The 25,562-nt window shown below is 35.0% G+C and overlaps 1 protein-coding gene across 4 annotated transcripts in view; it reads right to left on the minus strand.

The window, feature by feature from the left end:
- Window positions 1-25,562, minus strand: part of NOVA1 (NOVA alternative splicing regulator 1) — a 170,521-nt gene that overhangs the window by 87,312 nt on the left and 57,647 nt on the right. The window contains exon 1 of one of the 4 annotated variants that reach the window (XM_070358661.1): window positions 3,991-4,078. The exons of the other annotated variants lie outside the window; for them this stretch is intronic. The gene's annotated coding sequence lies outside the window, so the exon portion shown is untranslated. Of the gene's footprint in view, window positions 1-3,990; window positions 4,079-25,562 lie in introns of those variants that run through there. 4 annotated transcript variants of the gene reach the window in all.

A 25,562-nucleotide genomic window follows, 5' to 3' on the forward strand; every position in this document is an offset into this window, starting at 1 on the left:
TCCTGACCTAGGAATTGAACTCGGGTCTCCTGCATTGCAGGCAGACGCTTTACTGTCTAAGCCACCAGGGAAGCCCATTTAAGGCCCAGCTCCATCAAATAAATATATAAATATAAAATACATATATGTATACACACATATGTATTTAGAATATACTATATTTCATCTAACATAACTACAAATTGTAAAATTTTATAAAGTTAAAGATATTCTCAATACTGAAGTAATCAGGTAAGAACTTTTCAGTTATGTTTACAAACGAAGCAATCATATTACAATTTGTGAACTAAATTCCAAGTTAGATTCTGGAGGATATCAGGAGACAGCATGAGCAAAAGCAGATGTGAGTGCCTACAGAGCAAGTGAGGAGGAGCAGTGACATCACAGTAGTAGCAAATAATGTGCATTAGAGAATAAATATGAGAGACCAAGTAAAAGTCAAATAGGGCCAGTTTATAAAGGTCTTTGAATTTAAATACACAAAATTTTGGATCTGGTGTATCAGTTCCTAGATAAGTGATGTCATTCAAGTTTGATTTAGAAAAATTATAGACTCTTAACACGTATGCAAAAGAATGAGGGAAAGCAAGGTCAAATAATTGGAGAATGAGGCTTCATGTAAGTTACTCCTGAAATGATGAATTACAATAAAATGTGTCTTTCTGATATGTTGTTTTCCTAGTAATGCTAATGGATTTGCATGACTCAATTCCTGTCCCCCTGGATTCCTTGTGAATAATGAAAGGTACTGTAAAAAACTACAGTCAGAGAATCATCCTTTGGGAAAAACAAAAGCTATGTGACCTTGAGAGGAGAACCAGATAATTAGCAGGAAAATACCATAGGAAAACTTATTTTCTAAAACAAGTAACAGACTAAGAAATGTTGTTCTTAATTTATATTCCATTGGTAAAACCTTTTTTTTAACTTTGATTTTATTTTTTAATTGAAGGATAACTGCTTTACAGAGTTTTGTTTTCTGCCAAATATCAACATGAATCTTAAAAAGAAAATTATAGTAATTTTACCCATTGAGGAAGAATGGGTAAAATTTATCTTGATATATATAGGTAATCAATTCACAACATTTGTTGCAGTTATGGTCTACACCATATGGTCAAGGGACTTCCCTTGTGGCTCAGACAGTAAAGAATCTGCCTGCAGTGCGGGAGAACAGGGTTCAATCTCTGGGTTGGGAAGATCCTCTATACAAGGGAATGGCAACCTACTCCAGTATTCTTGCCTGGAGAATTCTATGGACAGAGGAGCCTGGCGAGCTACAGTCCATGGTGTCACAAAGAGTCAGACATGACTGAGCAACTGACACACACACACACATACACACACACACACACACACACACGGTCTACACAGTAACTTGAAATACTCAGTTAAGGAACACTGAATTAGAACTCCCAGGGCAAATACAAGTTTAGGTTCCTATGAGCCTCTGGTCAGAACATCTTCATCAATCTTGAACATATAACTTGGTTTCACTGCGTTTCTGTTTAGGGACACCTTATTTAGTACATATTGTTGAATCGTTAACACTGAACTCATAGCCAATGGTCCTATATGTCATTCCTGAATAAAGACTACCTATCATTTGTATTTTCTCTGTAAAGTACATCACAGTCTTCCTGTACTTAGGAATATAAGACAATGTAAGCAGCATTTCAGCACTACACGTGTAGGCTGTTTCAAACAATGAAATCATCAACAAAATGCACAAAAATGTGAAAAGTATGGCACTAAACTGTGAAAGGACACTAGCTTAGAGTATGAGAGCTAAAACAAAGCAAAGCATAGCCTTGTTTGAACCAGGTTGTGGATGTGAGTGCCAGGTGACCCAAATTTTTCACCACTCCACCCAAGTCTTTGAACGGTAATGAAAGTCCAGTGAGTACAGATACTCAGCTTACAAATATGACTTTAGTGGGTGAGCAAATCTGCAAATAAAGAAACCATGAATAAAGAGAGCTGACTCTATTTAATGCAAAGACTTGTATGATCTTAATTTAATTCCTACTCTCTAAATAATCAGATACACAACCAGGAGCAGGCCACAAATTTTCTTATCTGAAAAACTGAAAGGCTCTCCAAGTTTATTGATTCTTTCAGCTAAAACACTGTATAATTCCATTATGGACAGCTTACAATTTCCTGTAATGACATTTTCAAATGTACTCTGACAAAAGTTAATGTTAGAGCTCTCTGGTACAGAACTCTAAAGTCTAACGTTATGTTTGGTAAAGTTTATGCATATCAAAAAATAAACCAACTAAACAAAATTTGGTCCCAAAGTAGTTCTGAGAGAAGTAGTCAGAAATACTAATTTTCCAAAGAATAGGATTTGAAAATTACTGCACATTTGATAGTTCAGCATCAATATTTTAGGTCACAAGCTGAAAAATGTGCAAAGAAAAAGAGAGATTTATCTTCTAAGTTTACTAGCAATAAAAGTAGATTCAAAACTGCTAAGTTTGTAAACAAGCATACCTCAGAGGTACTGTAGATTTGGTTCTAGACCACTGCAGTAAAACAAGTATATCAATAAAGCAAGTCACTAATTTTTTGGTTTCCTAGTGCATGTAAAAATTATATGCAATAGCATGACATCTAAAAGAAAAATGTACATACTCTAAGTAAAAAATACGTCATTGCTGAAAATGGTAACCATCATCTAAGTCTTCAGCTAGCTGTAATGTTTTTGCAATAGTAACATCAAAAATCACACATGACACTTATCACAGATTACCATAATAAATAAAATAATAATGTAAAAGTTTGAAATACTGTGAGAATTACCAAAATGTGATACAGAGACACGAAGTGTGCAAATGGTATTGGCAAAATCGCACCAACAGACTTTCTCAATATAGTTTGCTACGAACTTTCAATTTGTTTTAAAAAAAGGCAGTATCTGCAAAGCACAATAAAATGTGGCATGCCTGTCTGTACATTCACAGTTGCCAGGGCATCATGCTGGAGCTGTTCCCCTACAATTTGAACCCCTAATCCCAATCTTTCACGTATTCCAACAACAGATCTCAGGAGCACAACTGATTCATCAGATATTTTACTTGTCTTCATAGTGGCTTGGATCAAATATGACTCCCAGTAGGGTAATCAGATGCACTTGGGACAGACAGCCAAGCTCTTCAGTCAAAGTCAAACCTCTTAAATATGTCATTAACCCAAGTGCAGCAAGAGGTGTTGGCAAACTCACATGACCCATTTTGACTGGCCAGCAGGAAGTACAGAGCAATGTGATTTTTCATCACCTCTCAGCTTAAAGAGTTCAGAATCATTGGCTATAATCTGAAAAACAAGCAAAAGAGTCTCTCTTCCCTTAAGCAGCAGAGGGAGACCACAGGGTACCAAAGGTTAAACAGAATTAAACTAAACAGGTTAGTCAGAAGTTTCTGAGAATTAGACTAAGATTCTTCAGTGGTTAACAGTTGAGTTGAAAGTGATGGCTACAGTTTGGCTTACATTGGCCATATGCTCTGTGGACAAGAGCTAAGGGATGAATATTTCCTCTCTACACTCCTAGCTTGCTCGTGTCTAAGGTATTCTCCCTTCCACAGCCAAGGTTGTGGCTTACCATCCATAGCCGCATGATTCAATCTCTGCAGCATGATCAGTCTTTGTAATAATCACTTTACACTTTTCTGTCCTTCCCCTATCTTACCCATATAATATGGTTTAGATTCAACCCTAGCTGACTCACCAGAAAGGTGTCTAATCACCAGTGCTCAGCAGTATCCTCCAGAGGAGGGAAGAAAGCCTATATATATAGTCTATTCAGTAGGATTAGACAGGTCTGGTATCCCTAGCTAGGTGCCCTAAGTCCCCGTTTTCACCTGGTTGTGAATCTGGCTGATTGGACATATTTGCCGAGACTTCCTTGGTCTGATGTGCTAGAATCACTAGGCTTTTTTTTTTGACTCTGGACAATGGTGTACTTAGGTGGCTGTGGTGACTTACCTGGGCAATGCAAGTCTGATCAGCTTATTGATTCTATTGATGTTCATCCTCAAAGGGTCCTTTCCCATCCATGGGCTTCCACGTACCTAATGAATAGGAAGTGTGCATCCTGTACAATCTGCAGCCATAGTGTTAATTACCACAGAGACTGGGACTTGATCATCTAATTACTGCAGTGCCAGGCCCCAGAATCACTGAAAATGTAACAAACTTAGTGAGTATTTTTTCTAGCCTAAGGACCACAGCTCATGACTACCCAATGAACAGAAGTCCCTTTTACATGCATTGAGGGTTCGATCCCTGTGTCCAAAAGATTTCCTGGAGGAGGAAATGGCAGCCCACTCCAGTATTCTAGCTTGAAAAATTCCATGGATAAAGGAGCCTGGTGGGCTATAGTCCACAGGGTCACAAAGAGTTGGACATGACTGAGCATGCATGCATGCGAAAATGACAATTTACTTTTTAGTTCTGTTCCCCTGTATTCTAAATTCAGGATAAATCATAAACATACATTTCACCATCCAATATTAGTTTCAGATACAATGTAGCTCAATACAAAGGAATGTAAGAGCAACTCTTTACATGGTTCATTTGTCAGTAAACCAAGTGAGTAAGCACATATATATGTATATATTATTTCTAATACTATAAATATAACAAATTTAAATACTTTTTCATCTCTTTAAGAATTTTCTAAACAGTTCCAGAGCTTTTAAATAAATATACGTATTTTTGGTCTAGTTTTACAATTATCTCACTTAAAAATTATGCGAAGATTTTTTTTTTTATTTCTTCCTTTGGAGAAGACATTAAGTGTTTATACAGGTTTCTAAGCAACACCAGCTTTGAAACTGTAAGAGTGTTTGAATACAAAAGCAACTGATCCAAAGTTGTTATACTTTTGGAATTTAGTAACTGATGAAAAACAGAACCATGTTAGTCATCAATAACCCCACCCAGTTTGCAGAGTTAAAAATACAATCTCACATTTAACATCTCTCAAATCTGAGTTTTTACTGAGCGTATTTGGGTTGATTTCTCAATTAATACTGTCAAAAAACATTAATCCTGTCAAAAAACATTAATCTCGCATGTTAGCATATTATGAGGATTTCCACTGGGTAAATAATTAGCCAGCAAGCAATTTTTAAAAACTGATAAAAGACAAACAACAAGAAAAGGAAGAACTGTCTAATATTTCCAATACATAACTTAATGCAAACTAAAACTTCCAGATGAAAAGAACCTTGTCTTACAATGTAAACTTCTTTAATCCTGGTGTACTGCAATCCATGGGGTCACAAAGAGTCAGACACGATGAGCAACTGAACTGAACTGAGTAACACTTTGGATCTCAGAATCTCAAGTTAAAGAATCTCAAATAAAGTATGTGTTTATAATACTACCATATTCAAATGAATCCTGAGCAAGTACCCCTCTCCCCAAAGAAATATATTAACATTTTTCTCTGTAGAATAGAGAGCAGAATAAGAGTAAAGACAAAAAGGCTAGAGAATTGAGGGAAGCAGATTTAGATGAGAAGGCTGAGAGACTTGTTAAGAGGATCATATTACAACGACCTCAAGAGAACAAGCTTTAGACCACTTCAATATCAGAAGCTGCCTAGTGCATGTTAATCCAGTAATAAAAATACAAAATTACTCACATGGAAGCCACGGAACTATATTTTTTAACAATAAATCTCCTTGTTTTGAATATACTTTCCCATTATTGACATGTGTTGGTGTCTATGAGACAGTTTTCATAAATTAGCTGTCATTCCCATTATTGACTTGTGTTGATGTCTATGAAACACACAATTTCATGAATTAACTATCCCAGGTGATTGTTAATTAGCCATTCATTTACTGATAAATACAAACAGTTAAGGAAGTGTGAGAAGGAGAACGTGTGGATTTAGTATAAGCAAGAGTGATAATAAAATGGGAGAATGTGATTTCATTTTCTAATAACTTCACAGATAACTTTCAGACATGTTACTGTTATACGAAGTCATAATCATTTAGGGTGTGATAAGACAGAAATGTTTTATAAAGACTGTCATCCATCGTTTCCTGAATCTTGTTTTCCTTTTCTTCATTGTTAATATAGTAATGGGTCATTTGAATCTTTAAATAATAAGATACCGAATGCCTAAAGAAACTTCCTTTTTATATGGGAAATAGAAGAAGTTAGCAAAGTTATTTGTTGACTATAGAAAAAAACTCCTGTAGGAATTGGTCACATCTGTTTTATGGTTTGCAGCTGAGACATTCAACAAAAAATAAGTTGGCTGGTAATAAAAGTACAATAATTGTTAATGTAAAACAGACAGATGTTTTTCTCATTACACAGCACCAGACAGATGTATTCTGCTAAGAGTTGAAACTTTTAACAAAATTAAGCTGGTCTTAGTCCTCAGAATTTGAATGTGTTACTTTGAAATCAAGTATGTGTTAACTCACACAAATACGTTTTCCCTCCTAAAATGTGTATGGTAAATGATTTTTTGTTGTTATTTTTGCATTATACTTTCAAGGACACATAACTGTAGTTAATGACATTTGGGGTAAAATACTTCCGATAAAATTACTAATGTACTCTTCAGTTTGTAATACCCTCTTCTACAGAGTAAAATATTTATAATGCTTCTTTGCTTTATGGGTTTTTAAAATACTTCCTCTAACATTCAAATTTTCACCTTTTGTGGAATGATTACTTGAGTTATGTTCTTAGGTGTCTTCTTGGCTCTACCATATATGCAAAACCAAAGAAAATATTTTCACTTCATTGATTCCTTCACATTTTACATGGGAAGAAAAAGTGTCCCAAGTACATCTTGAAGAACTTACTTGGTATTTTGGGACATCATTATTATTCCAGAAGATGACCTATGACTGCTAGGTCATGTTGGCTGCTTTCGTAAATTAATTGAAAAAGGTCCTATATTTGACAGGAAGCACTGTGTTATTATTAAGCAATAACATCATAGCTGGGCCAAAAGAAAACTACCAGATTATACATGCATCATAATATTCCCATCAAACAAGAAGAAAATGGTCAGAAAAACCTGAAATATCTTATTCGAAAAGACAAAAATGAAATGCAGGTGCCACCAAAGTAAGCTTCTGTGTAGCTCGTTTGTTAGTCAAAGAAGAAAAGCATTTCACAATGAAGAGTAAATTAAAACTTGTCCAGAGAAAGCCAACTTTTAACCAAGGAGTTAATGCCAGTTGTTGTTTATCAAGGAAGTAATGTGGTTGATGGATAAGCTTCTATTAACAGTTGTGTGAAAAACTACAAGCAAGAATATTTTCAAAAAAGTTGTGAAATCATGAATTGATAACTTGCAGTACAATCTGGTTAGATGATTTACCACTGATAGTGGTAAAAATATGTGTGTGAGACCAAAAGAAACTTAGTAGCACAGATTTACAAAGCTTGTAAAGATATTAAGGCACTGAAACCTATGATTATTCATTATATTATTAAATCAGCAAATACCTTGTAAAATATATTTGAATCTATCATGTGTTACTGAACCAGTAGCTTCACGAGTTAAACTTCATTCACTCTGATAGACTTAATCATTACCAATTCTACGAATTTTTATCAGAAATAAAAGATGAACATCCTGATTTGCCCTACCATGTAACAGTTCAATAATTTAGCAGTGATAAAGTTTATTGGGATTTATTGAACTCCAGCCAGGATGAAATTTTTTCTGAATGAGAACAACGTCTGTGACTTTCAACCACTGTTACTGACACCAAATAGCTTTGAAAATTAGTTTTTGCTGCAGACTTTGAAATGTTTGTAATGAATTCAATTCAAGAGAGAGGGCAAAACAATACTTATATGCAAAACTTAAACTGCAGTCAAGTCATTTATACAACAACTAAGTTTCTGAATCACAAGTATATATTTCCCATGTTATCAACAATTAAAATGAGAAGTGAGAACTCAACCCCACATACATTGGCAGCAGGTGTATTTTCTGAGTTTAAACTACAGTTTCTGCAACATTTTTGTACTTCAATGCAGTGCAAAAAAGATATCTGTATTTCAAAGTCTAATTAACTGTACATTTGAGGAGCTTCCACCTAATCTTCAGTTGGCAATGATTAATGTAATATAATGACATGCTAAAAGCAAATTTTAAGGGAATAATGTGTTAAAATTCTATAAATGCCTCAGAAAAAATAGATATGCCCCCAAATTATCATATGCACCTAGATTAACATCAGTGTTTGGCACAACCTATCTGTGTGAAGAGATTTCATTTTCTAGAATGAAATATGTAAAATCTCATTCAAAATTAGCATGTACAGGTGGAAATTTACAACTGATTTGATAGGAATGCAGACTTTGAACCCTAAATAAGGAAAACATTATTTCCTTCTTTTCCCCAAAATTCTTTTCTTTAGATCTCTCTGTTGTTCTCCACTGCCACTGGTGTTGTTACTACTAGTAGTATTGTTTTAGACTGAATTCTGTCAACAAAAAATTGTGGAAATGTTTTCTGTTTTGTTGTATGATATCTATATAATATCCCTGATTTTACCTCTAGGTCTGCAAAGCCTAAAATATTAGCTTCCAACCCATTACAGAAAAAGTTTGCCAACTCCTGCTCTAATATGCCTACTTTCACCTAACAGGTTTTTCAATAAATATTTCCATATGACATCTTTATTTATATTTTATAAAAAAGAAAAATTAAAGGGAAAAGAAAACTCATTGTTTTTAAAGAATGAAATATTTACACAGACACGGATTACTTAAAACCAAAACAAAACAAATACAAGTCTAATATACAGAGAAAAGCACCAGTTTACTATTTTCTCATGCCATATGTAAAAAAAAAAAAAAAAAGCTTAGCTCAAACCAAAAAAACAAAAACACATTTTTTGAGATGTAGTTCATGAGTCTGCTTTGTTTTTATTTCATAAGAGCAATTGGTTAAATAGTGATAAAAAGTCCTTAGAACTATACATAATTTTTAATGTTTAATATACTTTAACATTAACACTAATTTTGCTAAAACGTTGAGTTTATTGGTAAATTATAATTTTCATATATGTTAGGATAACACATCTAGTAAACTGATTTTAAGGCAAGCAATAAGTACATCATTAGGCAGAAAAAAACAATCAACTTAAAAATATGACCACTACGTGGAATATGTAATAGAATCCAGAAATTTTTCATCTAAATATCATCCTCTCCAAACTTCTGCAAAGCAAGAACTCTGAATATAACAGCCTTAGCAATAACCATAAAATCCAACCATATTTACTAATATTTTATGCCTGACAAGTACCAGATATCTATATGTACAAATTCATTTGCAAATGTTACCAATTTTTACTAAATACCACCAAAAACAGGAAATTCATTAATTTACAAAGGAGCTTTTCAAATTTTGTATGGGTATAGAAGCTAGAAATGATTTCTTATATAAACAAATACCAAATCTATCTTTAATTCCAAAAAAAAATCTCTTTTAGACTTCTCTTAATTAAATATTTAATTTAAATTTAACTTAAATTTGTTTCACACCAAAGTCAAGAATTAACTCAAGATGCATCATAAACCTAACTGCTAGGAGATAAAACAGTAGAAAACTAGACATTTGCAAAAGTTACTTAAGACACAAAAAGAAAAAGGCATAAAATAAAACATTTATTAATTGGACTTTTTAAAAATTAAAATGTTCTGCTCCTTAAAGGACACAAATAGGTAAATAAAAAGGCAATCCATAACATGGAAGAACATCTGACAAAGGACTTGTATCCAGAATATGTAAAAAGAACTGCTGTAACTTAAAAAGAAGCAAGCAAACAACCCAATACAAATGAGCAAAGGATGTGAAGATAGTTCACGAAAGAAAATATAGCAATGGTCAATAAGCACAAGAAAACCCATTAGGAATACTCAAGTTAAAACTACAATGAGATAAACTACACACAAATTACAATGGCTAAAATTTTAAAAGACTGAGACATCACCAAGTACTGGTAAATATGTAGACCAACTATAATGCTAATGCATTGGTGGAAAAATAGTCTGGCAGTTTCTTACAAAGTTTAATATTCCACCTGATCTAGATATTCTATTCCTAAGTGTTTAGTCACGAGAAATGAAACATATACCTGCAGATAGACTTGAACTTGGATGTTCATAGCAATCTTATTCCTTTCAAAATCTGAGAACAATTTAAGCCATCTGTCAAGGTGAATGAATTTTTTTTAAAAAAAACTATATATTCAGACAATGACCACTCCTCAACAACGCAAAGTAATAAATTACTTATACATGTAACAACAAGGATGAAAATATTATACAGGGCAAAAGAAACCCAGACACTTGGCTACTTATTTTATGATTCCATTTAAATAAAACTCTAAAAAGTCTAATTGATTCTACTGTAATAGAAAACAGAGCAGTGATTGTCAGTGGCAAGAGAGAATGAAGAAGGAACACTGTGGGTGGGGGTTGGGTAGTCCGGCAAGTATTACTTGGCGGTCCGGGAAGTATTAGTATGAAATTTTTGGCATGAGGAAAATATATAGGCCCATGTGATGGTACTTACATGGGCTTACATAACTCACGTATGTAAGGCAACTGAATAGATACTTTGAAATCACCCTTATAAAACATCTTACAAGACTTTCAGATCTTTTGAGTGCAGAAGATATTTCATTTTGATATCCATACATCTTATGTGCTTGGTATACATTTGCTGAGAAATTTCTTCAAACAAATTTCAAACAAGATGTTTAAACTCCCACATTAATTTTTTTAATTTCACTTTTCCACTAAAGATTTACTTAAAAATATTACTAAATAAAATATGATCTTTTAGATCACCATTCATGCTATATGGTTCAAAATCTTAAAAGAATGTCATTTCTTCTCTCCTGGATAACTACCAGGTATGTACTGTAGTAGATAACCTTGGTTTCTAACAAACAAACTACCATTTGGATATTGATTTGCCTATTCCAGCCTTTCACATTAATGACAACCTGTCTAGAATACACTGCTGCTGCTGCTACGTCACTTCAGTCGTGTCCGACTCTGTGCGACCCCATAGACGGCAGCCCACCAGGCTCCCCCGTCCCTGGGATTCTCCAGGCAAGAACACTGGAGTGGATTGCCATTTCCTTCTCCAATGCATGAAAGTGGAAAGTGAAAGTGAAGTCGCTCAGTCGTGTCCAACTCCTAGCAACCCCATGGACTGCAGCCCACCAGGCTCCTCTGTCCATGGAAATTTCCAGGCAAGAGTACTGGAGTGGGTTGCCATTGCCTTCTCCACAGCTTCTAATATCTACCCATTATTTCTTCCTGGCCAGACCTAAATTCTAGCTGTAATTTTCTACTTAAAAGTCTCTCAAATCTTCCCATATTCCATTTTTATGCCTTGGTTTCTGCTGCCTATATTCATGATTAATGATGAAATTCTTATCAGAAGTTCTGCTTGACTGTTAATTTCTTCTTGTCTATTTCTTCTGTCTTGCTTCTAGCAAAATTAACTTTCTTTTTAGTACTATATGCTCATTGAGACTAAGAATCCTATATTCTTTATTTTTGTATGTACAGTACACCTGGCATCATGCTTAAGACATAGTAAGTATGGAACAATGTTCCTTTAGAATCTTCATGGAAAGGAAAACTTGCCTGTGACAATGTAAATTTTCAAAACTGATTCAAAAATTAATTAACCAAAGAAATTTAAAAATCTGTCAAAACTATATTCAAATAAACTTTGAGGGCAGATTGTTTGTGCAGTCTTTCAAACTTAAAATGAAGAGATAATTATCAAGCTATAATAACTATTTTAGCCTAAAGAAAAAAATACAATACCTTTAAATTCATTTTATTAGCTAGCATATCTCTGATATCTCATATGGAAAAGGAAGCTATACACAAAGGATAATACACAAAAAATGAAACATATTTACTAATGTTAATATTTCAAAAATCATAAATAAAGGACTGGTAAATTAGTCCAGCAATGTATTGAAAAACTGATACACTATGGTCAAATAGAATTTAATCCAAAATACAAATGAGGGTTAATACTGGGTTGTAAATAAATATAACAAATATGTCAAATGAGTAGGGGGTGAGAGGAAATAATGAACAAATCACTTCCCAGGATTAGAAAAAAGTACCTATCCTAAACTATGAGCAAATATGATAAATAAAATGAAAATATTTGGGGCATCTATATTAAAAACTAAAAGCAGTAAAAAGGCAGAAGTAGAAACAAGAGGTATAAAGTTAGCACTATAAAACACAGAAAAAGTTCTGATTACTTATCAGTTTTATGACTATCTAGGAAATAAACGAAATACAACTACACTTAATACAGTTGTTGAATAATATGGGAAAAAGCAAAATAGTACAGAAAATCAAGAATTTTCTTATATGTGATAGAGTGAATTATTGCCTCCTGATGAGTACCCACATTGTAATCTCTAGAACTACAAATGTCCTTCTAAACTTGTATATGTTATTAAAGATCTTGAGATGAGCTGAGTATCCCAGATTACCTAGATGTTCCTCAAATATAATCAAAGGGTTCTCATAAGAAAGAGATAATGTCAAAGGAGGTTGAAGATGTGATGACAGAAGCAAGATGTTGGCTTGATTCAAGGAGGAAAGCACACAGCCTCCAGAAATTAGAAAAGGGAAGAAAAGGGGTTCTCCTCTACAGGCTCCACAGGAACCAATCAATATTTTGACTTAGCCCAGTGAAATTTACTTTGGACTTCTGGCCTCCAGAACTGTAAAAGAATAAATGAATCTGTGTTTTTTTAAGACAGAAAATTTGTGGTAATTGTTCTAGTGACCACAGAAAACCAAGAACTAAAATAATCACTTAAATATATAAATGAAAACAAATTTTGAAAAAGCAACTAGGAATGACCTTAAATTAAATAAACATCTAGGAATGACTTTAAATGAAATGTACTGGACATCTTAACAGAAAAAAAAAAAAAAACTTCGCTAAGACAGAAAAAAGAAAACTGATCTGACCTCATATATGTAATTCTAGATATTATAATACCTTATATAAATAATATAATAATTTTAACAAAATTTCACAAGAAGAAAAAACAAGGATGGTATATTTGAGAAGGCTACTTGACAAAGTGATTCTAAGTTCATGAGAAAAATAATCATAACAAAAACCAGGATAGTTTTAAAAATAAGAGATAGCAAAATCAGATAATTATTACTCTAGTAGATAATGCAAAATAAAGAAATGTTATAAATCAATATTATATAAAATAAGAATTAATGTAACAATGGACTAGAATAAAAAAATCTTTCTCCCAAAACCCTGGAATATATAAAAATTTAGCATGAAACTAGAAAATACCATTACTCTAAAATGATATGGCTGGCATAACTAAAGAAAATACAGTGAGAACTTTTCCTACAAAATACTTTACAATAAGTTTGATATAAATAAGAGTTGGAACTATCAAAATTTAGATTAAACCTAAGTGACCATATATACAACCTCAGTAGGAGAAAAGTTATTTAAACACAGACATGAAGGATAAAGGAAAGGTTGACAGAGATGACCATACGACAACAATATGATAATCATTTTATACACTTTAGGGAGAGGGCACAGAAGGAAAGAGACAGGCCAAGATTTTAAGAGCACAGAGTTACGGGGAACTGGAAAATACCATGAGAAACAGACAAGGCGTAAATTAATACTAGGGCTGGGACATGATTTCAATTTCCTGAGGTATAATTTAGCGGTGAATATTCAAATATCTTTGGATAAGGAAATGGCAACCCACTCCAGTATTCTTGCTTGGAGAATCCCACGGACAGAGGAGCCCAGCAGGCCATAGTCCACAGGGGTTGCAAAGAGTTGGACACAACTGAGCACAATACATTCAAATATCTTAAACTATCATACATACTTCCATGATGCACTACTCTGTGTTCAGTAATTTATCATAACGGAACAATCATAATTTTTATTTTTGTGTGAACACAAAACTTAAACGGTAATATTAACTATGTCTATATTTTAAAAAAAAGTATATATTTACAGATGCCTAAGATGGGATATTCTGTAGACATTAAAAAGATCATATTTGTGAAAAATTAAGAATATGCACATGGCACAATATCAATTGAAAAATGATAAAAAGCTCTCTATACAGTATGGTCTCTGTTTTATAAATAACTGTGTATTAAGACTAGAAGAAAGCACATACATTTATAAGAACTAGTTTTATCTTTAAACCTTTCCTTAATTCATAAAAATAAATCACAATTTTATATTCAGAAACATATCAGAATACAGGAAAATGGAAGAGCTCAAGACGAAAAAGCTGTTCCTTTTCTTCTAAAAGTAATGAAAATGTCCTATAGGAAAAATGCTTCATTGGAACTCCCCTAGTGGTCCAATGGCTAAGACTCAGCTCTCCCCATATAGGGAGCCTGGGTGTGACCCCTGGTCAGGGAACTAGATCCCACACGCCACAACTGCAAGTTTGCACGCCACAGCCAAAGATCCCCATGCTGCAACTAAAGATCCTGCATGCTGCAAAGAAGACTGAGGATCTCTCATGCCACACCTAAGTCCTGGTGCTGCCAAATAAGTCAATGCTTTTGTAAAAAAGAAAAATGCTTCACTGATGTGACTCCATGAAAATATAAAATTCTTTAGAAAAATACGATATAAAAAAAGAAGACAACTGACAGAAGGGAAAAACACAAAAGGCTGATATCCTTATATTATCCATTCAACAAATATACTAATTTGGTCTGACAATACTCTATCCCTGAGGGTATAGCAGTGAGCAAATCAGAGTAGGTACCTGCCCCCATTGTTCTTTCATTCTCATTGGAAAGGACAGGCAATAAGTAATGAATAACTTCAGACAGTGATAAACGTTACAAAGACCATAAAAGATTGTGGAAACACACAAACAAACAAAAAACCCAGAGGCAATAACATGATGGTATATGAAAGGGGAAAGAGGGAAGCTACATTAGAAAGCTGAGAACAGTTCCTCTAAGGAGCTGACATCTGAGCTAAAACATGAATGATGAGACACAGTCAACCACATAAAGATTTGAGGAAGAGGGATCCAGAAAATGAATAACCACAAGTGCAAAGGCCATGAGGCAAGACAAAGATTAGCCTGTTTGAGAAGTGGCTGAAGTGTCTTGAACATAAAGGGTAGTGGGGAGACTGAAACACAATGTTATCAAGAAATATCAAGGCTAAATCATGTTGGGACCTTTAAATCATTATAGGAAGTTAACACGGTGTTTCAAAACAATAAGAAAGATATTAACATCCCCAAACAAACAAGGCTAGAAACAATTTACAACTGAAAAAATACAACTGATCAATCAATACACATATTAACATGTCAATCTCACTAGTAATCAAAGTTAAGCAAATTAAAATAGCAACATACAATTATTTACCTTTCACACTGTCAAGCCATCACAAATCATTTTTAATATATAATGGCAGTGAGGTGAGAAAACAACAAGATTGTTATTTATGCTAGCAAAAACAAGGGAAAAAAACTAAGTAATCAAAAATAGAGGTGTAATCTAAATAAATTATGGTACATTTCGGTCATGGAAAAGTGTGTCCATTAAATTACAATTTCACAGAATATTTAGTATTTATGTCTGATACTGTTGATTGCTGCTGCTGCTGCTGCTTAGTCACTTCAGTCGTGTCCGACTCTGTGCGATCCCATAGGCGGCAGCCCACCAGGCTCCCCCGTCCCTGGGATTCTCCAGGCAAGAACACTGGAGTGGGTTGCCATTTCCTTCTCCAATGCATGAAGTGAAACGTGAAAGTGAAGTCGCTCAGTCGTGTCCAACTCCTGGCTACCCCACGGACTGCAGCCTACCAGGCTCCTCAGTCCATGGGATTTTCCAGACGAGAGTACTGGAGTGGGGTGCCATTGCCTTCTCCGGATACTGTTGATTACACTATTTCTAATTCATTCACAGATTCTAACAGTGCTCCTCTAAAATGTCATTTCTACAGCAAAAAGCCTTAAGCCACCATAAGTTCAGAGACTACTGCAATAACTTCCTAATAATTACTTCTTTCTAGCCCCTTGTCCCTTCCCTTGTTAATCTATTACAGCAGTTGATTTCCTCAGTGCTAATCATCATAACACATTCACATTTTATATTCACATTTTAACTACAAAGAAATTCTCATTACAGTGGCCCATGTGAGCTGGCTCCTGTGTTATAAACATCACCTTTTGCCTCTAACAATGTTCAACACACACAGCATTTGTGTCTGTGCTCTGAACCTGCCAAAACACATTCAGACCCAAAGACTTCTGTCCTTGCTATTCCTGATATCTATAATGTGATTTTCTTCCTCCTAATTATTTAGTGAAAGTCACCTGGTCATGTTTGACTCTTTGTGACCCCAACCCCATGGACTATATAGTACAAGGAATTCTCCAGGCCAGAATACTAGAGTGGTGTCATTCCCTTCTACAGGGGATCTTCCCAACCGAGGCATCAAACCCAAGACCCAGGTACTGCAGGCGAATTCTTTACCATCTGAGCCACCAGGGAAGCCCAAGAATACTGGACTGGGTTGCCTATCCATTCTCCAGGGGATCTTCCTGACCCAGGAATCGAACCAGGGTCTCCTGCATTGCAGGTGGATTCATTACCAGCTGAGAGCTCAATTTAAATATCCCTTCTTTTAGTACAGCCACTACAGAGAACAGTGTGGAGATTCCTTTAAAAAACTGAAAATAGAACTGCCATACAACCCAGAAATCCCACTGCTGGGCATACACACCGAGGAAACCAGAATTGAAAGAGACACATGTACCCCAATGTTCATCACAGCACTGTTTACAATAGCCAGGACATGGAAGCAACCTAGATGTCCATTGGCAGATGAATGGTACATATACACAATGGAATATTACTCAGCCATTAAAAAGAATGCATTTGAATCAGTTCTAATGAGGTGGATGAAACTGGAGCCTATTATACAGAGTGAAGTAAGTCAGAAAGAAAAATATCAATACAGTATACTAATGCATATATATGGAATTTAGAAAGATGGTAACAATGACCCTATATTCGAGATAGCAAAAGAGACACAGATGTAAAGAAGAGACTTTTGGACTCTGTGGGAGAAGGTGAGGGTGGGATGATTTGAGAGAATAGCATTGAAACATGTATATTATCATATGTGAAAAAGATCACCAGTCCAGGTTTGATGCATGAGACAGGGTGCTCAGGGCTGGTTCACTGGGATGACCCAGAGGGATGGGATGCCGAGGGAGGTGGGAGGGGGGTTCAGGATGGGGAACACATGTACACCCATGGCTGATTCATGTTAATGTATGGCAAAAACCACTACAATATTGTAATTAGCCTCTAATTAAGAATAAATAAATAAATATCCCTTCTTTGACGAGGTCTCCTCTTGCTATCCTAGGTAAAGTATACTCCCGCTCAACACTTTTTATCACATGCACTTAGTTCCTTCAGAGTACGTGTGCATGTGTGCCCAGTCATTTCAGTCATGTCCAAATTTTTGCAGCCTCCATGGACTGTAGTCCACCAGGCTCCTCCGTCTGTGGGATTCTCCAGGCAAGAATATTGGAGTCGTCGGTTGCCATGCCTTCCTCCAGGAGATTTTTCTGACCTACAGATTGAACCCATGTTTCTTACATCTCCTACATTGGCAGGCGGGTTCTTTACACACTAAGCCACTCAGGAAGCCCTCCTTCATAGTATTTAAGCCTATCTGAAATTATGTATTTATTTGGAGTTACACGTCTTCTACTTTATTTAGAAGAATATAAGCTCCACTAGAGCAGAGACTTTATGTATTCCCAGCATACAGGACAGTGTCAAGAGAACAGGACTACAAAATAAACATTTATCAAATAAATGAATGAAGATGAGAATAGAACATTGTATGTGTTGTGTGTGTGCTAAGTCGCTTCAGTCGTGTCCAACTCTTTGTGACCCTGTGGACTGCAGCCTGCCAGACTCCTCTGTCCATAGGATTCTCCAGGCAAAAATACTAGAGTGGGTTGCCATTTCCTTCTCCAGGGGATCTTCCAAACCCAGGGATTAAACCCACATCTCTATGTTTCCTGCATTGGCAGGCAGGTTCTTTACCACTAGCGCCACAGAATATTATATAAATAACAGAATACTAGTTATATTAAGCTTACTAAGTGACACGTACGTGTGTGCTCAGTCGCTTCAGTCATGTCCAACTCTTTGCGACACTATGGACTGTAGCCCACCAGGCTCCTCTGTCCACGGGATTCTCCAGGCAAGAATACTGCAGTGGGTTGCCATGCCTACCTCCAGGGGATCTTCCCAACCCAGGGATTGAACCCATGTCTCCTGTGACTCCTGCATTGCAGGCGAATTCTTTACCACTGAGACACTGGGAAAGTCCCAGTAAGTTACACACAAACCATCAATAGGTATCATAAAATATGTAGGATATAAAAGCAACATGTGTGTGTGTAAATAAGGATACAGTATTAGTTGCTCAGTCATGTCCAACTCTTTGAGTCCCCATGGACTGTAGCCCACCAGACTCCTGTGTCCATGGGATTCTCCAGGCAAGAATACTGCAGGGTGTTGCCATTCCCATCTCCAGAGGATCTTCCAGACCCAGGGATTGAAACTGGGTCTCCTGTATTTCAGGCAGATTCTTTACCACCTGAGCCACTACATATATCAATGTTAATAAAAACATGGGTGAAACTGGAAAATAGATTACGAAACATATATAAACTTCAAATTTTATTTTCATAAAAGACAAAAAAATAAACTGTTTTGAAAATTTATCATATTCAAAGAAATAACTGAGAAACTGAAATATTAAAAGCAAATTTATAAAATTAAGAGCTCATGTATATACACGTTTGTGTGTAGACAGATAACAGACATATGTAGATAAAGATATACACACATACTACTAAAAGAAAGAGGAAAAGAATGAGAAAAGAGGATTATATTAATCAAAATATTCAATACTATAGACTGAATATTTTTAAGATAAGAGGTCATCTTATTTCTATATAACACTAACATTCATTTGAAAATTTTTATGATATTCTAAAAAACCAGAAAAAGCCCATAATTCAAATTCAATCTAACCTGAAATGACAGTACCTTCATAATGAAAACCTTCATAAACTAGTGATTATCTTCAAAGACTATAAGAAGAAAAAGCAAAGGGGGAAAAAATAAGCTACCTATAAAGCTCTAGTACAGGAAGCACAGAAATAATTTTTGAAGTTCTAAAAATGCCTTTTATCTAAAAAATGCCAAAAATAAAAAATGAGAAATGACTATACATTATAATCTAAAAAATGAATATTATCAATGACCAAGATAAACAATGGCTGCCAAAATAGTGAAAATATTCTCAATTTAAACACAGAAAAAGGGAACATTCAATTGCCTCCTAGAGAACAATGGACTTCCTACAAAGCCTCCACTGAAAAATATGATGTGAAATTATTTCTACTCTTTTTTCCTATTAAAATCTTCCAATTCAGTTTTCCTTTACTGACTCAATTTCCTGGTACTTAGGACAAGGCTGCTATTTTGGTTTTGTTTTCTATACATGTGTGATTGCTTATCTGCCTAGAATAGTCCTGCGTTACTTCATTTGATTGTATCACATATCTGGCAGGAGCTTCACATTTGGCATGTAGGTGTCCACAGGTGATGTGGGAACAGGCTGAAAAGGCATATGGTAAGCAATCCATGCATGTTCTTGGGTATCACTCTTCTTAGGAGGCCACTGTATTTTACTAGAATAAATCAGATCCACAGTGGAACTGGGAATTGAGTTGACTTTTGTAAGATTTCAAAAGAAGACTGCTTCCCATTTGTATTACGTATGTCTAAAAGAAGGACTAATGTAAAATGACATTACATATGTCAAAAAAAGGGACTAATGTAAGAAAAGAACTCACGTATTAGTTGCTTTCCGCTAAAAATATTTTCTCAAATTGCACGTGACTCTTTATTTTTAAAATGGGATCAAAGAAAAAAAAGCAATTTAGTGTATAGGCTGTAACAGGAGTTTACAAACTAGCACATATATTAGCATATGGCCAGGGAAATTTGTTTTCACATAATTAGTACCAGGGGATTTCTTCAGTGGCTCAGGGTAAAGAATCTGCCTGCAATGCAAGAGACGCAAGTTCCATCCCTGGGTTAGGAAGACCAGGAGGAGGGCGTGGCAACCCACTCCAGTATTCTTGCCTGGAAAATCTCCTAGACAGAGGAGCCTGGAGGGCTACAGTCCACAGGGTAGCAGAGTCAGAGACGACTGAAGCAACTGAACACACAAACAATTAGTACCAAATCAAGTGTTCCTTCTAGATTATTGTTTAGAATTCATTTAAGGTACTTTCCTGGTACTATAGGAAGGAATTTCACGTAGGTGGAATAATGTGTGACTGATTTGAAATGTGGGACTGACCTATGTTTCAGTAATCCATTCAACATTTTTAAGAGTTATAAATCAAGAATCAACCATCTCACAATAAATTGAGTGAGTTCAGAAAGAATTTACTGAGAATATTCTCTATGGAAATCACAAATGTTCATAATATGTGGCATCTACTCTCAAAGAAAACATAATAGAAAGATAAAACTAGTAAAATCTTAGTAAGTGGTAACTAATGAACTGGAGTTTTATCAATAAATATAGAATGAAATATATTGATTCAAGGCATCTTAAAAGCAAACAATGAGAATCTGGAAATAAGTAGGATGATATTCAAATCAAAGGAGAGGAGGGCAGTAATATTTGACCCTGGATCATAGGTTTACTGTGAAGCATAGCAAGAATGATTGAGGTCACGAGGCAGAATCGATAACGGAGAACTAAAGATTTGGTTTGGTTTCAGACATGCTGAATATGTCATAACCTGCACACTATAGGAAAATATGGAGTCAAAATTTCAAAAAAGAAATATAAAAAGTAACTATCAATTAATGACCACTTTTCTTATTATTTGCATTTATATTCATAACATGAGTAAGGTATTATATATTAGATTAGATCACTATCTGAGTTTAGGGATAAAATAAAGAGGTAACTTTCTAATGAATTCTAAAGTTCATTATTTTTCAATTTTTAACATTTTACTTGACCCACTAAAACAGGGTTTCTATATTAAAGTCCTATACAATATCACAATCAAAAAACAGAGCCACTTAAAAGGGAAAATAAACCAAAATGACAAATTTTTTAAAAAGTATGTTTTAGATAGTATATTTCAAAAAACTATACTATATTTCTAAGTACTGATTTTCCTATTTGATGACTGGTGGCTATATATACCAGATACTTCCTAAAAATTTCCTAAATTTTACTTTTCCCAAGTATGTTCACAAAAACTTACAAAAACAGAAATTTGTTCTTTCTAGTATCAAACTTCCATCATACAGCAATATTCACCTCAGCTAAGTAAAAAATACAAAATAATTTTAAGAATTTTATTAAGTAGAATGTTTAAATTACTTCAATGGTTGGGAAAAGAGTAAATTAGCAGGAAAAGCTTCTTGGTACCTAAAACTAAGATGCAATCAGTCATATTTTATAGTTTGTTCCCTCTTATGAAGCACAAATACACAAGTTTATTGGTGTAAGAAATATGACTTCAAACAAGTAATCCCATGTACTATAATTTCTTGCATCAATACTGCTTGAAATTCAACTGATTATGAGATTTGTCATATTTACCATTTCAGCTAACATAAAGGTTAGAATGTCCATTCACCAAGATTCCTAGGTTAGGAAGTGTTAACTGATAAAAGTCAGAAATTAAAAGTTAAAGTGTAATCAGTTATATTGGTGAAAGTTAGTAAATAAGGTAAAAATCTTTGAAATTTTCAATGAGATAATCCATATGTAATAGCAATGTGGAAATAAGGAGCAAAAAATTACTGGGATATTTTATTGATAATTGATTTAACTTCTCTCAAACTCTGATGATCTGATTTGAAGAGAACACATTTTTTTTTCTCTCTCTTTTACTTTTTTAGTATACTATCTACATTTATTTGGGAGATTCCAGGAAAAATATATTTTTAAACATATAAGGAATTTTTCAATTATTTGTACTTACAATGCCATTTTGACTTCTCACTTCTCTAATTATCACCTGACCATATGATAATAATATGTACCTGACCATACATATTAAAGAATCCTACTTTTAGCTAAATTTCAGCAATAAAGATTGCATTAAATTATTATGGTAAGGAATAGCAGAAATTCAATGTTACATCTCAAGCTGTTTAAGTCAACTTTTGTACAGTAATCACTCAAAATAATAATCCATTAAAGTATGATTGAAATAGCACTTTACTCTCAACAAATACAGCTTCAATTTAATTTTCTGTTATAGGTGTACTACTCTCGTAACCAAAGCTCTTGGAGACCAATAGTTTGATTTTTCACCATTTCTGACCATATTTTTTGATACAATCTGAAAACTTGAGGAATTTAAAATAAGAAAAGAAAATCCTATAATAGAAAGAATTTTCTTTCAATCTGAACCCCCTTGGATATCCTTATTTAATCACCACTGACCCCATCAACTGTAATAAAACAAGAAAGAAAAATAAAGAAATGCAAGGAAACTGGAAGATCAACTGAGCCAAAACAGAACTAAATCTAAAATGCACTTGCCTAAGAGTGAATAAAAGGCAATACCATTAGCTTAAAAAAATTAGAGGCATAAAAATAATTCTTTCACCCTCAAATATTTTTAGATCAAGGATATAAATGAATAAATAAAAATATTAGTATGAATTACTCAACAATAGTATTATAAACTCTGATCTCAATGTTCAGAAGAGATTCATAAATTCAGCAAATAATACACTGAATATATTACAGAAAGGAAGTAAGAGATTCACCAAGAAAGAAGTCAGTGGTTGTCTCAAAAATGCTCACACTCTAGTAGGAAGATAGACATTTTTATAGGCAATACACTAATATCATAAACAAAGTACTAGTGAGAGCAAAGAACACACTAGAGAAAAGCACTTATTCTAACTGCCAAGAGCAGTAAAGACTTCACCTAAATTGGGCATCGAAGACCAAGTAAGATTCGACCAGAAGGAAAAGGTAAAAAGAATACCCCTAAGTCACAAAATAGCTTAAGACAAGGCATGGGACAACAGACATGGATGAACATTCATAGATATGCCAGCTGCTCACAAGGGCCTCAGTGTAGGTGATTTAAAAGGATGCTAAAATGTGAGTTTTTCTGTGTTTTCACTTTCAGCTAAGGATCCAAAGCTGAGAACAATAGGTTCCAAGTACAAGAGCGGAGATGACACATCATCTATGCAACACCTGGAAAGATGGGGGCCATAAACTGCTCATGTATCCCTTAGTCTATCATTCACATAAAAAAACAAAAGCATCTATTGGAGAAGGGGAGTTAATAAATTGTTTGAGGAAGAAACAGAACTATGATTCACTCAGATTTTGCCCTATGCCCTTTAGAATACAGGACACTTCATGAATGGAACAGGAACTGGAATTAGGGCTGAAACAAAATCTAAAGGCAAGGGGGCAAGATGATCTCACTCTGGGCTACCACCTTGGAAATGGCCCAGAGCTCCATTCCAGAGTTTATGGACTCAAGAAACATTTTTCCATAGGACAAATAAGGATACTGGGAAAGAAACTAGTCCTGAGCCATTTTTAAAGAAAGTCTACCCAAAGGACTACAAAAGGAACAAGATAATACCAGAAGTAGAGGCTAGAGGTAGACCAGAAAGTCAGAGACTAAGGAAGGTAGTCAAACAAAGTATTGAATTCTAACCGGGTTATCCTCAAGCAGCAGGAATCCTTGATAAACCCCTCAAAACCAAGAGAAAGATCCCATTCAGATTTCCAACATACCTTTACTACCAATTAGTAATTCTCTATTTCTGATGTTCAAACTTTGGAAGACCCAGGACCTGCACAGTGAGTAGGGAGGGAAAATAAGAAAAAAGAAGTTGAGAGCTGCTGAGAAGCTGCTGTGTAGCACAGGGAGCCCAGTGTGGTGCTCTGTGGTGACCTGGAGGGATGGGATGCAGGGAGGGATGGAATACAGGTACAATTATGGCGGATTTGCATTGTTGTATGGCAGAAACCAATACAACATTGTAAAAAAATTTAATATTTAATAAAACTAAAAAATAGAAAAGAAAGTCTACTAGTTGACATGTCCTGTTCCCCTTTCCCACTCAGATTTTTAAGCCTGCTTTGAGTAAGGTTGATATAAGGGAGAAATTTTACATAGGATGAGAGTTTGGAGAAGGAAATGGCAACCCACTCCAGTGTTCTTGCCTGGAGAATCCCAGAGACAGGGGAGCCTGGTGGGCTGCTGTCTTTGGGGTTGCACAGAGTCAGACACGACTGAAGCAACTTAGCAGCAGCAGCAGCAGCAGCCTGTTTTTATATTGCCTGAAAATTAAGACTACTTCACAATGCCAAAGAGTGAGAAAAGAAGGAATAAAAGGAGAAAAAAATAAAAGGAGAGAGAGAGAAGCACAAGAGGAAGAGAAAGGAAGAAGAGCAAATGCATGGCAGAACAAAGATAGGTTCTTGAAAAGCATTAAGATATGGAAAAAATAATATTCAGAGTTCAAATTTTATATTCAGTGACAGAAAAGAATAAAGTAACTTTCTGCTTGCACCCTGATGAGTTCATCTCTTTTAATAAACCCATAGAGAGTGGCAAATGGTGGGCAAAGTAGTCTGATTATAAGGTTCAAATTTTGATTTAATTATTGTGAAGTCTGAAATCTATAAATATAGACAACTTTAAGTTATTTTTTAAAGTCATATAATCATCTAAGCATATATATACTGTGAATCTGTTTAGGGAGAACCTATATTTATTTATAAAATGTTCACTCATGTTCTGAGTTGCAGAAACTCATCAGTATTAGGGAAAAGAAGTTAAAGGCAAATTCCACCTTCATGAGTTTACAGAAAATGAAAGGGTTAGTCACTCCGTCATATCCAACTCTCTGAGACCCCATGGACTGTAGCCTGCCAGGCTCCTCTGTCCATGGGATTTCCCAGACAAGAAAACTGGAATGGGCTGCCAATTCCTTCTCCAAGAGGTCTTCCTGACCCAGGGATCGAACCTAGGTCTCCTGCATTGCAGGCAGATTCTTTACCAACTGAGCTAACAGAGAAGCGAGACAGAGGAAACAGACAAGTACATGTATTACCTTACACATAATAACTGCTAGAACAGGAAGAAGCAAAGCCTACAGGATCATATACAATGAAAGTATAAAGGATGAAGAAGTAGGAAACACCTCAGTTAAGGAGAAATTAAAGTTATGTCCATAGGATTAGGTTGAGTTACACAGCTGATGGGAGCCTAGGATAAAGGGGTATGTGAGTGGCTGGAAAGAATGTTGCAGGCAGGCAAAGGCACAATGAAAGCATGGCATATTCTGGGAATTATAAGAAGTTCAGTATCAATCAAGCAAGCAATCAGTAC

Source organism: Bos mutus, chromosome 21 (genome assembly GCF_027580195.1).
Source record: "Bos mutus isolate GX-2022 chromosome 21, NWIPB_WYAK_1.1, whole genome shotgun sequence".
Taxonomy (NCBI): Eukaryota; Metazoa; Chordata; class Mammalia; order Artiodactyla; family Bovidae; genus Bos; species Bos mutus.